The sequence below is a fragment of the Nymphaea colorata genome, chromosome 5, assembly GCF_008831285.2.
Source record: "Nymphaea colorata isolate Beijing-Zhang1983 chromosome 5, ASM883128v2, whole genome shotgun sequence".
Taxonomy (NCBI): Eukaryota; Viridiplantae; Streptophyta; class Magnoliopsida; order Nymphaeales; family Nymphaeaceae; genus Nymphaea; species Nymphaea colorata.
The window spans coordinates 17,426,590-17,444,920 of record NC_045142.1 but is presented as its reverse complement, the minus strand read 5'-3'; positions in this window follow the sequence as shown (position 1 = coordinate 17,444,920).

Sequence of the window (18,331 nt, the reverse complement as noted above, 5' to 3'; positions counted from 1 at the left end):
TAAGAGGAATGGAGAGACTTTCGGACCTCACCTCTCGCTCACCCAAAAAAGGCCAAGTGTCCAATCTGTTTGCTGACATAGACTAATCAGGCAAGCAATATCATTTTTGAAATTGAAGTGACATGTCATTGGGCCAAATTCATAAAATTTGACTGAATGTTCATGGTGTCAAACGACCTTTCCTCATTATTCATGGAAACATATCGTTTGCAATCAATACAACATTTTTGGACTGTTTAAGTGACATCAAAATTTGTTTTGAGATAGCAACCTTTCTTCAGTCACCGAAACATATGATTTGCCATCAATACAACACTTTTGGAGTGTTTAGATGACATCAAAATTGGGTTTTAGAGAAACTCAATTTTGTTAACACCTGGTTTTGAAATGGGGCTGAATAACCTCGGCCCCTCCTGCCCACGTTATTAACAAAAACCTTTGTTTTGAGTGTGTTATCGAGATAAAGATGTCATCGGATCGGATATGTCTTAATCATATTCGATTTTTCGGATATTTATATATTTAGATTTGAATAAGAATAAATAAAAATTATATCTGAATCCAAATCCAAAATCTGATTTTTATATTCATACCCAAATCTGAATCTGAATTTTAAACTTAATTTTGTTAATTTTCAAAATGTAAGAGCATTTATATATAAGATATTTGTCTAAAAATAAATAAGATCTAAATCTAATAAAAAATTTATGTATATCTGAATATGATGGGATGTTATTTCTGAAATCGAAATTAGATTTGATTCCTTAATCGGATATATTGACATCCCTATACCTTTCAACCATTTTTTTTTACTAAACTAATTTCCACAAAACTTTTTTTTTTTAAGTGTCCCTTAAAAAACTCCGTTGCTTATTTAAGTTGTAGACTTAGCCTAACCTGGGATTCCATAGACATTTGAAAAAATAAAATGGTTCCTACATTTGGGGATTGAAAATTTGAAAGTAGAAAGTAAAAAATGAATGATTTCAAGCACGCAGTTAAATTTTTGAAAATGACATTGAAAGGTTCAATGGGGACCTCATTCACTTGAACTGAAGGTAGAGAAGGCAAACACGTGTTTTCACATTCGAGCTCTAACCTTTATAATTCTTTTTTAGCAATGTAACAAGATATAATTTAATTTCAAGTCGTTTTCAGCTGTAAATCGAGACCTGGATGTTAAGTAATTTTTTTTTTTACATTAAGTACACACAATACTTATTAATTGTTATTTAAATAAAAATATGAAATAATCTAATACAGGTGGCACAGGAATTGTGTATCGACTAAGTATTTAGTTGAAAGCAAAATGTTGAAAAAATTAAGACATTTCTTGGAGATTAGATGTATTTACTAATGCATGGTCCGACATCCCCAAAGTAAAAACTTCATTTTCAATTCTACGAGAATTTGAGGCCAAGACGAGACCAGTCGATCATTGTGTAAACAAACAACACTGATTGGAAGCGCGTAAAAATGAAATAAAGAATATGAGACCTTCTTTGGTTAAATTGTGGGCCTAAGGGAAAAATAAATCTTTGTCGGATCCACTTAGTTAGACAGAAGATAAAATAATATAATAAATCTTATGCCATTCTTAATTGGAGAAACTTTCTACAGGGGCATGGCCTTCAACCGTAATGACAGAAACAGATCTCAACATTTTGATATTTCGACATAGGCTCTAGTAGCATGTTATATGTTACGACACTAAGAAGTGACCATCTGCTATGAGCTTTAAATGACCAATGTACCCCCCATGAGTTGAGGATAATATTCTTATATAAAATTACAAAAATGGCCTTATAGTCCATCGTTGAAACTCGTCTTCCCATGTTAATGCCATAACACAGAAAGCAATCTGCTTATGACAAGCACCATCAAACCAGTTTCATGAGGGGCATTTTAATAATTCTATACAGGGTCATGGTTTGGAATTTTGATTCAAAAATGAAAATTCCACAATTTTTTTAAACTGTTCTAGTTGTCTTAATTTGGTAAACAAAATATTATGTTTGTTTAATAGTTTTAATTTCTTGAAGAATGAGCATTTCGATTTAAAAAAAAAAAGAGGGAAATACTTGAACCCAGTTAAGTTATTCACGAAAAGCGAGGTTTTGCGTGTGCCAATCAAACACATAAACTAAGTTTTCAAAAATCATTACAAAACTTGGTTTTTAAAAACTGAGTTTTAATAAAACTAGGTTACATGAGAATGTCATTCATGCCAACCTTAAATTATTTATGAACCTTCAAGGACTCTCTCGATAGATTCTACAGTTGGGTGGTCGATATGTTCACATGGATGTTGCGTTCAATTATGTTATATATATATATATATATACATAAAAGAAAATTGAATGGTGACCTTTTAAAGTCACTCAGCGAATCTAATTAGTATTGTTCGATACATGATGAACAATTAAAAGAAAAATAAATAAATAAACATTTTTGTTATTTAATATTAGTTTGTAGTTTTTTTTTGTTTTTCTCTCGACATGACTAACTGTCTCCAGATAATAAATAACGTTATATATATATATATATATGGCCCAAGGATTTCAGCTTTTATGTATACACACACGCGCCAAGGATTTCAGCTTTTATGTATGCACACACGCGCGCACACATGTAAAATTGAGATGACAAAATGTTGGTGGCGTGATCCCCAAGCATTAAATTCATCAATTCACAAGGCGTATAAGCCAAAGATGTTACTTGTGGTTGAAAGAAGAGGAATAGTTGGTCACGCGAAAACTCTGCCGTTGAAACGCCTCTCTTTCGTGATTGAATTTGCCACGATCAATACCTAAATTGCCTAATTTAGACTTTATAAATCTGAAAATTGATGCATACAACACACACATATTCAGTCACAAAATTGGACTGAAGTTAAAGTTCTTTTTCTCTTGTAGAATTAACCAATCTTAATGTAGAAAAAATTTAAAAAATTGGACTGAAGTTAAAGTCTCTTTTCTATTGTAGAATTAACCAATCTTAATGTAGAAAGATTAAAAAAATTGGACTGAAGTTAAAGTTTCTTTTCTATTGTAGAATTAACCAATCTTAATGTAGAAAAGATTAAAAAAAATGGACTGAAGTTAAAGTTTCTTTTCTCATGTAGAATTAACCAATCTTAATGTAGAAAATATTTTAAAAATTGGACTGAAGTTAAAGTCTCTTTTCTATTGTAGAATTAACCAATCTTAATGTAGAAAGATTAAAAAAATTGGACTGAAGTTAAAGTTTCTTTTCTATTGTAGAATTAACCAATCTTAATGTAGAAAAGATTAAAAAAAATGGACTGAAGTTAAAGTTTCTTTTCTCATGTAGAATTAACCAATCTTAATGTAGAAAATATTTTAAAAATTGGACTGAAGTTAAAGTCTCTTTTCTATTGTAGAATTAACCAATCTTAATGTAGAAAGATTTAAAAAATTGGACTGAAGTTAAAGTTTCTTTTCTCTTTGTAGAATTAACCAATCTTAATGTAGAAAAGATTAAAAAAAATGGACTGAAGTTAAAGTTTCTTTTCTCATGTAGAATTAACCAAACTTAATGTAGAAAAGATTAAAAAAAAAATTGGAGAAACAAAGTAGGTGAGAACGAGAGAGAAAGAGAGGGAGAAATATATTGGAAAAACCAGGGGTGTTGTCATGGGAGGCTGGCAGGGGTTATGGTTTTCCCTTAAAAGTAATTTAAAAAAAACCATTTAACCGATATAAAATTTTAAAAAAATACATTTTAATCTCCATCAAAATTTTGAAACTATAGTTTAACCTCTCAAATGAAAAATTCCTAGCTCCGCCTCTGGAGAAAACTAGCTTTAAAATGAAACTAGTTGAACATATACATTCATTCTTACATTGTTTTGTTAACGTTTAAGTAATTTTCAGGTCATGATCCAAAGCCATTGATACTGCTAATCAGGTTTTGCTCAAATTAAGTTAGACAGAAAGATCAAGATTCGCTGTTATATCAATCCATCCATGCATTATAAGCATTGATATTGGCATTGGACTTTATTGAGAAATCACCAGCCAAGTTTATTTTGGTTAGGTTAGGAAAGCGAAAACAGCACTAAACTTGTCTCCGTGATTTAAAGTTCCCAAGCAAAAAACATAATTAGAACTTCCAACAAATCAACAGTTGAATATATTACATGGGTTGAATATTTAAAATAAAAGCTATCCTTCATGCCAAACTTATATATTTGCTTCATTTTTCTTTTGATGGAGGGAAAGCCTTCAAAAACTTAAACCATTTAAGGTTATATTTGACAGACCCTAGCAAAGGTGGAGGCTCAGGCAGGTGTTAGCAATGTGTGGGTAATCGCAACACAACACGGAAGCACAAAAAGTACTTATTTTTATACTGACACATTGGAATACATTTTCTGCATGTTGATGTCTTTTAAAAAATTTAAAATTTATTACTAGTGCTCCTTAGCTAGAAATTTCTAGCTTTGCCTTTGGCCCCAAGGCTGATCTTTAACCCAGCTTATTAATATAGAAATAAGCAAATTTATGAGGTCTGGTGTGGGCAATTGCCCTACCAGTTGGTCACTGGCTCCACCACTGACCACAAGTATACTCTTGGTGTTATATACTAATACAAATATTCAATCCATTGTTCTCTTGTTCGTTCTCTTGTTCGTTCGCTCTCTCGCTTGCGCACATGCTGATGGGAACATACCAAAGTAGGGAGACCAAAAGTGAAAAAACTCAAAAGGCCTCAAAGCTCTGCCATCTCCTAGTAGCATTTTTAATCATTGGCAAAGTCTGGTTCAAGATGAGAACATGTTGGCACATGCTTGTACTCAACTGCATTTTATGAAAAAGTTGATAAAGAAAGGCTTAAAGTGACGTTTGAAGAGGCAAAGCACCTTTCAAAGCTTTCCATGTGGTTGGTCCTAATTTATAACATGCAGAATGGGCCACATTCAGTTGTTCATAACCACAAAGTTTTTTCTATAGTACCTTTTCTCTTGGTGTTCTTCTTCACCCAGTTTCATTTTGAGATTGGTTTTTCATCCCTCCTTTTTTCCTAAAATCCACATCATGTACTTTGTGAATGGTTATTCCTGAATCTTTCTTTGAGGGTTTTAGTCAAGGTGCATTTGATTCCTTCGGATTTGAAATCCATAGATCGGATGTGGACTGCTTTTGCTGATGTGGCTAAATATGTATTGTCAGCTTCATGGTTCATCAAACTAAAGATCTTAGACGAGACCTGGTTTTTAACATGTAGCAATATAGCATGGATTTAGAATCGATGCAACTGACCTCTCAAAACACACACTTCTTATGCTGCCTTGGATTTAAGATTTGAAGCTATCAAACACAACATAAAGCTCGGCATAAAAAGGATTTTAGATCAGCCTCAGATTTTAGATCTGGGTTTCCAATATCGGACACATGCACTAGCACTACAATGTGTTTTCTTCTTGCGAAAGAGACGCTGTGACTTGAAAAAGCTGACATGGTAAAAAGTATGCATGAGATTCAAATTCAATCTGTTGACATCCCTAGGCAGGCTTTGTGGTACATGGCGGGTACATCTCTTGTTCAATTTTCAGAGCTACCAGGAGTATTGGTTTGGGTTCATGGGCACCCGTTGGTTGCTGAAGTGAGCGGACCACCCCCTTCTCTTACTCGCAATCAAGGGAACCTAACCAAGAAAAGAAAAGTAGAAAGTCACGTATGGTCATGATATGAACATGGAGATCTGATGAAAAGATTGATGAAGAAAGGCTGAAAAGTGACATGAAGAGGAAAACCAACCTCTCCTTCCCTTAAGCTTGTGCTTGATTCTCTTTCTAACATCCACAAGAGAAGATGCTGCGTGTGCCGTTCGGTCACGCAACACATGTACGCCAAAAAAAAAAAAGGTAGGGAATGGGGAAGTTTTGGAAATTATTTAAATAGAAATGTTCTCTTTTATCCTTACAAAAAGTTTTTTTTTCTTTTTTGTATATGTACCTACCAACACCAATGCATGAAATTTCATGCACAAATATGGCGCTGCTTCGCACTTTCAGTTGTCCATAACCACAAAGTTTTCTTCTAAAACATACATTATTATCTTGGCTTCTTCTTCATTAATAGAAGGAATTAAATAAGTTAAACCAGTTCCAGTTTGAGATTGGTTTATCATGATGTCACCATCGTTAGACTTTAAAAAATAGTTATAATCCAAAAAGAGAGAGAAAGAGAGTGTGTATGAATGAAAAAAAAAGAAAAAAATCCAATTTTGGGACTGCAGGTGAACTCATCCCCCTCTCTATACATGATGTACTGCTTTGCAAAGCATCTTTCTTTAAATGTGTTCTTTTAACGAAGAAAAAAGTTTATTTTATTTTATTTTATAGTATTATTAATATAATTCTTATGACTATTATTATTATTATTATTCATATAATCTAGGGACTAGATATTAGGATGTGTAACCAAGGTCGACGTGTATGACGGAGAGAGTGTTACGTAGAAGCAACAAAACGCACAGGCAATATCTAAAAGGCATCTCGGTTGGTTCCTCAAAAAAGATTCTGAAAGCTCATCTATAGAATGACGCCAGCTGCAAATATTTTTCATTTATTTATTTGTTTGTTTTGTCAAACGATGAAAAACACAATAATGATCAAGCCACCAGCTAATTAGTTAATTTGGATCTGGTTAAGGCAAAAGGGGTAACCAAGGCAAGGGAAAACGGATTCAAATTAGAATAAGACCTAGATTCAATTCACATGCTTCTGGTCTATCTAATGAGTCTATCATGTTGGTTTTTAAATACGCAACATAATGGTTTTCATGTTCACCCATCACAATCCTCATGACTCTAGTTTCTACTTAAAAGCTTGCATTAAAAAAATCCTTAGTTTTTCAATTCATGCTACACATTAAAAGCCATGATTTAAGATTCGATGGGAGGGAGATCAGATCTTAAATCCATGGATCTGAGATTCTAGGGATCTCAGATCCGCTTTGAAGCAAACGCAACACAAGGGAAACCACTTTGGGTTGATAGATTTCATCTGTCATTCAGAGCAAACCCACAAAGTCATTCTGTCCTTATGCATGAGAGCCTAGACATGAAAATGGAGCACTATGAGCTTGGTCCCGTAATCCACGACGTATAGACCAGGAGCATAGTGCCAGGGGATTTATAATTGAAGATGTAGAAAATGTTGCACCATCAACTTGGTGCGGCGACCCAGGCATATAGACCAGGAACATAGCTAGCACCATAAGAATTGAATTGAAGATGCGGACTTCTGCCATGCTTCTGTCTGACCAGCTATGCAATATTTTCATCTTATATTTAATAAAATATTTGTGAAAAGTTTTAAATTTACATTTAAATTTAAATTTAAATTCTCACAGCATATAGGTCCTTTAATGGCAATAGGGAGGTCAATATATCCAATTTGGATCAAATATCTGACCAAACTAATTCAAAAAAATCAGATATATAAAAAAAATTAAATATCTAAGTCAGAAATCATATTGGATTCAGATTTAAGAAATGACAGCCAATCGCATTCAGGTTCAGATATACATATATATTTCATTCGAATTTAGATTCTGACCAAATTTAGTTGTAAATAAATATCTTATATTTAACGCTTTATATTTGAAAATCAGCTAGATTCAGTTCAAAATTCAGATTGGAGTTAGATATGAATGTCAAGATCGGGTTCAGATTGGATTTGGATCACAAAATGGGATTTTGGCTTTGAATATGACTTTTCTTTGTTCTTAATCAAATCTGAATTTGAATTCGAATATATAGAATATTCAAACAAGTAGATATGGTTAAAGGTATATCCAATTTGAATTCGATTCATTGACATCCCTAATGGTACCAGTCCATTGGATTTAAGGATTTGCATGCCATTCAAAATCCAAATATTTACAATGTTTGATACAATCGCAAGAAACTCAATTTGCCTAAAACTTGGGTATTCATGAATTGAGTTAAACCAACGCAGACGTTTCATCTGGTAGGGTTGAGATATCCATGGCAATTGGACACGTGCTCCATCCAAAACCAGCTGGTCCTGCAACTCTGTCCAATCTGTACACCCCTTGACCTGATAAAACTTGGTACTTGCTGACTCATGAATTTGAAAATAGAATATGCTTTTAGGGATGCAAGCAGCTCCAACAGTGAAGAATGAGACTATATATATATATATATATATATATATATATATATATATATATATATATATATATATATATATATATATATATATATATATAATGTGTTATAAACATGTAGAATCAACTCATTAGGATTATATTAGCTTAACAACAAATTCACCAAAAACATCATTTCACCCTCATAAGAAAGAGGAGGGTGTGGGGAGGGGGAGAGGCCAGAGGGGTGCACAACTACAAGTCTGCAATCTTTATCTTGAAAACCTGCAGGGCTTCACCCATAGCCCTTAACATCCAACACCGACCAAGAAGTAATGGCCATAGAAATTGAGCCTGGGACGGTTCCAGGTCCGACCACTTATGTTACACTTTTGAGAGAGAGAGAGAGAGAGAGATAGAGAGAGAGCGAGATAGTGTGTTAAAAATGGGAACATGACCCTCCTTTTAAACACACACATACACATATATATATATATTATAATCTAGGGATACGACCCATAGGCTACATTTTATCCCTTCATCGTCCAAAGCACAACAATGCACACATCCTCGCATTGAAGAAGATACAATACTTCCATCTAAGGGTTGGCAAGAGAGGGTTAGGGCCTGGGAGAATGCTAGGCTTTAACGTTTCCACCGTTTCACCTCATGGCCGCCGGCTATCCCTCTAACGGGTTGCTCGGAAGATGGGGGACAAGATTCAATCGCCCTGCTACCAAAAGAGAATGAACTTGGGCCTCCAGCCCCTTCTCATCAGCCTTGGACAGGCAAGGAGAGTCCTGCTCTGTTAAGAGAGGTGACCATGAAGGACAGCGAGATGAATGATCCAATGGCTATGCAGTCTGAGACTTATTCTGGCCTTTGCAATGATGGTAGAAAGCAGCATCTCCCTTCAACTGAGGGCTTAGGTAAAGCGGATCATCCAAAGGCACCTCTTCAATCTCCTCTCAAGAGTTGGGATGCCATGGTTGGTAACAACATTCAACAGGAACTCCCCAAGTTGGGGGACCTAGAGATACGGGAGGAGAATGGGTGCAAGTTTCTCTTCATCCCAGATGACGTGTACGAGGAGATGACCAAGCCATTTAGGTTTGCTGCCATCTGTACTTTTTATGGAAGAGGTTCCAAAGTGAATATGAAATGTAGTTTTGTCTTTAAGAGCTTGAGACACCAGTGAAGAGAAGTTCACAACCCGTGCTTCTCTGCTATGGGCAAAGGGTTAATACCTCATGAGGGTGGACTTTAAAGTTGAACTGCAAGCTGTCCTTCGGAAGAACTCTTGGCACATTGGTGCTAAAACATTTGTTGCCAGTCATTGGCATGTTGGCATGGAGATGAAAGTTAACCATACTGTGTGGATTCCTGTCTGCATTCAAATCTCTAACCTGATGTCGAAATTATGGAACCAATCAGTAGTTGAGGGAATTGCATGGACATTGGGAGGTGAAGTTGTTAGCATTGACCCATTTACTCGCTCACTGGTTCGCACAGGCTATGCTTGGATGTGCATCGAGGTTCCTCTCTGCTTCTCCCCCCAACCATAAATTTTCTTGCATAGAACTAATGAGGATTTCATCCAGGTTGAGATTGTTTATGAAAATATGATAAGGTTCTGCTGCAATTGTGGATCACTTTCACACCTAGATTCTAATTGTGCCCAGTCTAGGGTGATGTTCAGACCAAATCTAAGAATTGCAATATGACTGGTTGGACTCAAGTAAGAATGGCAAAGAAATTTGTGAAACTGAAATGCCCTGGCATTGTGCATGAGGCCCCAAAACAAGCTCCGAAAAGTAATAGGTTCAATGTGCTCCAAAGAAACATGCAGGAGGGGGAAAGCCCCCCTTCCTCTCAAGCTGCTCAACAGAAACAAGTGGCTACCAAATTGGGAAAACCCAATCTCATGGCAGCCCGAATTGCAAGATAAGAACAAAGTAAAGGTGCTAGGTGCAATAAAAGACACCGCCCACTTGGCCTTCCCCAGCCGGCATCAGCTAGGACAAACCACTCTACCCCTCTAGCAATGTGCACACTCCTAAGATTACTACTCACAAATCTCATTCAGGATTTTAAGCTAAAATCGCAGGGAGCTCGAAGGGTGCTGGCTCAAGGAACACTCTCTCCTCTCCCTCCCTCAAGAAGCTTGTCAAAATGTCCTCCTATGGGGAGGACCTTGACTCCTAGATGATCCTCGCCTTTCAGGCACCCCGCTCATGGCCAATTGATCCAGCTGACACCCAAATCTCGCCCACAGATATGTCTATTCTCCCCCCCCCACCCCCCCACCTTTGGCAAAAAGCAAATAGGTGCACAACAAGATTCTGTCTACTTCCCCCCAGCCAGGACCTCATTATGGAGGTCAATCAAGGCGATTTGAGTGTCAGTAGCAGGTTTGTCCTTGCTTCTATGAAGGAAGAAACAAAGACTCCCCTAGCCAATTTCTATCTGTCTTGCTGATTGAAGGTATTGTCCTGCCCCCCCTTCTTATGAAGGTCTTGAATTGGAATATTTAGAGGGCTGGTCCAAAAGAAAAACTAACGTACAATTTATAACTCCTCGCATAAGCAAAATCCTGATATAGTGTTCTTACTACATTCCATGCTTTGTAGTCATCACATCGCTACTTTCTTTACTAGGCATAGGAAGTATAATTTTGTATTCAACTACGACCAGGCGGATGGTCGGGCTCATGTAATTGCAGGATGGAACCCCATAACCATCCAAATTGCAAACATTATTCTTTGCAAGGATTGGATTGGTCTAATTGCCAAGGTTCTCAAACTTTTGCTAGCTTCGGGGTTTACCTCCACCCCAATTGACTTGCCCGTCATGCTGCTCTCTTTTCCCTCAGCAACTCTCTCAGAACTTTGGTCCCCCCTACTACTGTTCTTGAGACTTTAATGCAGTTAGGGATAGCAATGGCAAAAGTGGTCGAGCCCCTAATTCCTACTCTTGCAATGACTTTAATCAGTTCATAGCAGACAGCAACCTCAACATTGTTGAGGAACCCCAACGACATTTCACTTAGAGCAATAATAGAAAAGATTCGACTACAATCTTGTGCAATTTGAACTGGGTCATGGTTAACGCTGCTGGTTCATGAAGTTGGTTATCAATACAGTCTTCAAATCTTACCATGGTGTGATTCAAACCACAGTGCTCTAGTCCTCCGAACTGTTAAGCCTATTGCAGGAAACCTAAAAGAGGTCAGTTTAAGTTCCTTAAGAATTAGAGTTTGAGAGGTGAATGTGAGGAAGTCATTAGAGAAGGTTGGAGCTATCAAACCTCAGGGTGCACCTTCAGCTGTTCTGGGCAAGTTTGACTTGTACGATACTATCAGTTTGAAATCATTTGCATTATGCCAATATCTCTACCAAGATTGATTCCCTTCAGAAAGATTGGGGCATTATTCAAGCCAGAATGGATAACAGAGACTTATCTCTGTCTGACCTCAAGTATTGCATCATATTAGAGTTGCAAGCTACATTAAAAGAAGAAGAGCTGCTATGGGCCCAAAAAGCTAAAATTAATTGATTGAGAAATGACAACACAAACACTAAAATTCTATTAACATATTGCATCTGAAAGGAAATTTGCGCAATCACTATCTACTATATCATTGGGGGACCTTATTATTGAGGCTCAGGACTATATCAATGAAGAATGTACCAAATTCTTTGAAGTGCTACTCTGTGAGGATGCTGCTACTAGCTCTATATTTGCTCATTTAAGCCCTACTCCCATTGTATCTAGGGAGGACAATTTAGAGCTCCTAGCTCTTATCTCAGACTTGAAATCAAATAGGCAGTCTTTAGTTTTAAGGCTAACAATGCATCAGGACCTGACAGCTTCTCAGCTTTCTTTTTCTAATGTTATTGGCATATTATTGGTGACAATATCACCAGGGCTGTTAAGGGCTTCTTTGGAACAAGATGCCTAATTAAGAAGATTAACAGCTCCATTCTAGTGTTTATCACAAAGCATCAAGGTACTTGCTCGCCATAGAATCTTAAGTTGATTGCACTATGTAAGTCTCTTTATAAATTCATCACCAAAGTCATTTACTTTTGTATGAGACCTATTCTAAATAGAATTATCATGGATTTTTAGAGAGCCTTCACCGAATGTAGGAAATTGCAGGACCAGGTTGCCTTGGGTCACGAAGTTCTAAATTCTATGTTTGGCCACTACACCCCCTCAGTGTGTTGTCAATTACATTTATTGAAGGCCTATGATCGAGTGAATTGAAATTTTCTTAAAAATTTCCTACTTTCGCTAAGCTTTCATGATACATGGATCACATGCATTGTGGCCTGCATCTCCATAGCCTCAATTGTGATCTCAATCATTGATGTTGTAGGTCAATACTTTGGTAGATCTTGTGGCCTCAAATAAGGTGACCCAATGTCAACCATAAGCACATTCTGCATAGTGTGAACATGAAGAAGCTTTGTGGGCCAACTCTTCCAAGGATTGGAAAAGCACATTGTAGAACTATTTTTCACTAACGACATAATATTCTTATCATGGACAAATTCGAGATGAAAGCTGGTATGAGAGTTAATAATGCTAAATCAATAATAATAACTTTTATTGCCCATGAAGGCTTGAGCAACTTGGATGTGGCCTCCACGCCCCTTGCCTCCCTCCCCCTCAAGTACATGAGGCTCCCCCTTTTTGTGGGAATACTTAGTCTTGACCTCAAACAACCCATTGTTCTCAAAATTCAAAGGAAATTGGCAGCCTGGAAGGCCTCACTACTCTCCTATGTGGGCAGATTATGTCTACTTCAATCTTCCTTTATACCTCTAGTATTTTTTCTAGTGTTCTCTTGTCAAACTTTCAAAGAAGATTATTCAGTTACTCAAATCTCTTGCAGCTATTTTTTTATGGGGCACTACCCTAGGATGCCGCAAACACCACTTAGTTGCATGAAATAAGTTTTGCAACCGAAAAAGGAGGGGGTGTGAACTTGAGAAGCATTAAAGATGTAAACAAAGCCTACTTAGGGAATCTTGCTTTGCAGGTTGGTCATACAACAACTTCCAGGGCATCCATTGTCTCGAAAAAATATTTTATGAATCACAGTCTATAGATGTGAAAGGGTAAGGCCAAAGACTCATAGCTCTGGAAAGGAATAGAATGTGGTTGGGACGCCAATAACAAAGAGGTCGGATGGTCTGTGGGGAATGGCTCTACAGTTTGAGTGTGGTTGGATTATTGGGGTGAGAGCATTTTGTTGTTCAAAGTCCCTTTCTTTCATTTTCTATTGCAGATTTAAAGATTGTCATTCAGCATGAACCATTTGGTTATGAATGTCCTACCCCATCTAAACTATATCCATATTTATCAATCTCAAGACTCATGGTAATGGAAGGGCTTAGATTAGGATGATATCTCTTGGCAGCTTATTTGGGCGAACGTTAGGAAGAAAGGGAACTCTCTCTTTGAAAAAGGCTATCTGGTACGTTGCTGTCCCCCCAAAGACCCAGTGGTATGCCTACATTGCGATCGAAGGAAAGTTGAGCACTATGAAAAATCTCTAATGTGGAGGGTTTCATCTACTAAATAGATGTCCTCTTTGTCTATCAGATGAGAAATCTATTAATCATCTGTTTTTTTGTTGTCTGGTCACTATAAGCCTTTGGCTGCTCACCCTCACTAAATTCCACAAACCCTGTGGGACATTGAGGTTGTTCCTGCAAGGTATCTAATGGTGGATTGCTTCCTCTTTCAAGAAAGGATGGTTGAGTCAGTGCTGGCGAATAACCTTTTCAGTAGCGATATGGAATATTTGGGCATGAAGAAACTCAATGGTCTTCAAAGATTGCCCCATTTGGTCACAACAAAATACTGACAATCAATTTTTCAATTGGTCATCAGATCAGAGAAGAGACATTTTCCTTTGGGTGAGGACAAATTTCCTTCATGTCTAAATCTCCTCAAATCATACTATGAACTTCTAATCCAAATAGTTGCCTTAGTATTGGTTGACTCTACTAAAGTTTGTGCTCTTATCTCTACTAGAAGGCAAATTTGAAACAAGGAAGCACTTCCAGGTTTCCTTTTCACATTCACTTCCCATCCTCTATTCCATGAAACTGCTAGTTTGGAACAACTACTGTAAATGCTGCAAACTGAAGGGCAGAGTGTGTAGGTTTTCTTTCTAACAACATGCAATGGATTAAAGCTATGTAGCAGGTGATTCGTGGTCAAACTCAACTCCAATCGTTTTTCCACAACATACACCGGTTGAAGTCGCATATCAATTTTTGTTGTCGTAATCCCTCTAAGGAGTTGGATATCATTTTGTCTTACTCCTTGCAATCTACTCTTCTCGTGGAAGAAATTTGAACTCGTAGCTTAGTTCCTTACCATAAGTGGTGCTTCTGTGATATTTCTTGTGTATATTCCTTCCATTCTTTTATTTTTTTTTTTGTTCATAGCTCTTCAATAACATGGTTGGGCTTTCCCAGCAAGATTACATTGAAGAAGATACACCAAGAACACTGACAATAAAATAATCATACCCGAATACATGATCCAAGAATACTTCTCCAATGGCAAAAACTAGCCCCTAAATCTTAGGGCAGCTACTACAATCAGTTCTCACAAACAACATCTTGTTATATATGGAGATCATACTCAAGGTACACATTCTGCTGCACATTGAAGCTGATAACGATGAACAGTGAACCGATCATTGTTCGATATGATCTCATTGCAAACGGGAGAAGAAAACATTGAAGGTGGTAGCCAGCTATGGGCTTTGTTGTTGGCAATGATTCGACTACATATAGAGATTTGAGGACATATACACAGATTTGTGAAGCTACATTCAATTGAGGCATTGGATTTCAGATCTAATAGGCTTCAATAAATCCATTTTTTTAATTTTAACCTCACATTTTAATTAACCATCATTGTTACGAAAGATTATTTTCAAAACATTCATACTCGACCATATGCTTTCCTAGCAGAGGTATCATACATCGCTTGATGATTGTGTCCATGTAGGGCTGCACAACTAGTCGAGCTAATTTGGGATCGACTCGAACTCACTGGAAAAAGCTCAAACTCGAGCTCGAGTTTAAATTTATGCTTGAAATGTTAAACGAGTCGAGTTCGAGTTAAGAACTCGACTTGTTTAAATTCGGCTTGCCTCAACAACAAATGTATCATGAGGAAAGTTCTTTTGTTGCCAAGTTTTTCTTTATAAGAGATTTGGATGCAAAAAATATTCTTTCTTTAGATTTTCTAGAAGATGGTCATTCGTAGCTGGATTAGTTAAAAGAAACCATTTAAACGAGTTAACATGTTAACATAAACACGGCATTTTAAGTTAATAGAAACAAGTCAAATGAGTTAAGCGAGTTGAGTTTGAACTTGTTCTATGGAGCTCAACGTATTCTTAGGAACCTGGCTAACAAATCCAGACAAGGTATTGCATATAGATGCCATTGAGATCTCCAAGCAAAATTGATTTATATGCCACAAATTGTCATGTTCATACTCGGTTCTGCGGGTTTGCAGAGAGTGGTAGATTATAATGGGTCCAATATATGTATATTTGGTCCACATTTTTTGCAGAACTTCTATAAGTTCATGTCTGATCCACAAAAAAGATGGTTGCGCGTAATGGATATAAATTTCATTAGATCTGGATTTGGAGTTCCTTTTAACTTGAATAGATCTGACGTTTATTGTCCAACACAAAAATAATATTTTCACAAGCTTTTGGATCTAGTACCACAAACTTATGCCTTGGATTTTTTTCTTTTCTTTTTTTGCATATCAGAGATCTTGGGATTTATGCTCCAGGACTTCCAATCCATACTTTTTGAAAAAGGCTTTGGATCCATTGCTTGAAAGATGTATGAAGTGTAGAGGTATCCATGGATCTAATCAAGTCAGTAGAGGGGATTTAAACTCCATGCTTCTCAAATCCGTAATTTTGCTAGAATCATGCATCCCAAACTAGATCAAATCCTCAAATGGCAAGCGATCCAGGTAATCAAACACCCAAAGAGCCTTTTCTTGCACCAATCTACAACCAAAATAGGCCATGGTAAATTCGCGCCTCCTTAGTTGTCAAGTCCACAACACAATGACCAACCACGAAGAAACTATAAGATTAGTTTTCTCGTCACTTAAAGACCCTAATTACATGCTTTCTGAATAACAAAATTAAGGGAAAATATTTTAGATTTAGAAGCCATCACTTATGATCAACAAAACAATGTCAATATCAGTTCAATTTCATTGGGCACTATGCTGCTAGGTCTTATGGGGTAGAACTGCGGCACCAAGCTGACACCCTCAGCATTAAGGCTCGATGCCGAACTAAATCCCAAAGACAAGGAGAAAAGGGTGGAATGTAATGATGATTGTAATCCCCCTCCTAAGATTGTGGAATGTAATCAAGATCCTAAAATTGCGGATCTAGATTGTCATGGCCCTTCAATAAATAAAGAAAGCTCTCCATCTCACTATGCGTGAGAGATTGAGGGAAAAAAGCTTCATCATGGACGTAGGCCAACTCACTAGTTGAACCACGTTAAAATTTCCTGCTTTCTCTTCTTCTTCCCTTCCTTCCTTTTTACATGGTTTCAGAGCCACAAAGGCACGAGTGAGGAGCAGAGGTCAAACAGAGGATTTTCTTGTCCATTTGGTGGTTGTTGCTGATGATCAATGTTTTCAAATATTCATTACCATCTGCTGGTGGGGAACAGAATCCCCCCTTCATCTGATTTGAGGGATGCCTAAGTTTCTACCTTTATTTCTCACGTTTTCAACAGATGATGTCTTTCACCGGCGGTAATTTTTCCGGTGGTTCTAGCTGTCGAGAAAAGCACCGTGGACGTCCAGACATCTCCTGTCAGTCTACTTGTTCAAGATCTAATATTGTCGTTTATGCCTCCATAAATTTCTCTGCTATTTTCTGTACGTGTGAGAGTCATTGGTTTCAAGAAGCTGTTTCCAAGGGTGACAGAACAAAGCATTGTGATTTTGGTCAACGTTGTCAGCTCCGGTGGCGACAGAAGTCGAACAAGGACTCATTGGATTCATCTGTCTCTGAGGAACATTTCCACCAATTTTCATAATTTTTGGTGCAGGCGTTAAGGAGCTATTGATTTTACACGAGTCACTGGTTTCAGGAAGCTGTTTCCAGGAGTGACAGAATAGAGCATTACGCTTTTTGGCTGGTGTTGTCAACTCCGGTGGCGACAGAAGTCGAGCAAGGACTCGTTTGATTCGTTTGTCTCTGAGGAATATTCCCACCAATCTTCATAATTTTTGGTGCAGGCATTAAAGAGCTATTGATTTTACAAGAGTCGCTGGTTTTACGAAGCTGTTTCCAATAGAACAAAGCATTGTGTTTTTGGCCGGCATTGTCAGCTCCGGTGGCAACAGAAGTCGAGCAAGGACTCATTGGTTTCATCTGTTTCTGGAACATTCCCACCAATTTTCATAATTTTTGGAGCAGGCGTTCATGAACTATTGATTTTACAAGAGTCGTTGGTTTCAGGAGCTTTTTGGAAATTCCTGCGAGGGAGAACACTATAACAACATGTGCACCTTCAGAATATCTTGGCAATGCCAAACTCGTCCTCTTCAACAACGTTTAGTCCCAACCCTGCTGCACCGTCAACTACTCAGTGGAATGCTTTTTCGGTTTGGTATCCGTCAAGTTAGATCACACAAATTATCTACTATGGTGTTCTCAAATTACCAGTGTTATGAAAAGCCAAGGACTACTCAGGTATGTCAACGACACCATTACCTGCTCCTCCTGAGTATCTTGATGTAGAGCAAAACATAATAAATTCTGATTTTGAAGCATGGGAACAGACAGATCAGTTAGCTTTAAGTTGGATTAAGGTTACAGTATCCAAACACATTTTGCCACAATTAATCTCATATTCCACTCCACGTGAGACTTGGGGTGCTCTACAACAACAATATGCCTCTCAATCTAACTTACGGATCATTTAGTTAAAAAGGGATTTACAGAATGTCAAGAAAGGAGATATGACGACAGTTGATTAGTTGAATCATGTCAAACTTTTGTATAACTCTTTAGCTGCTAATCATAAGGTATCTAATATTGATTTGGTTTTATATACTCTTAACGGGTTATCCACTGAATATGAGGCTTTCATCACTAC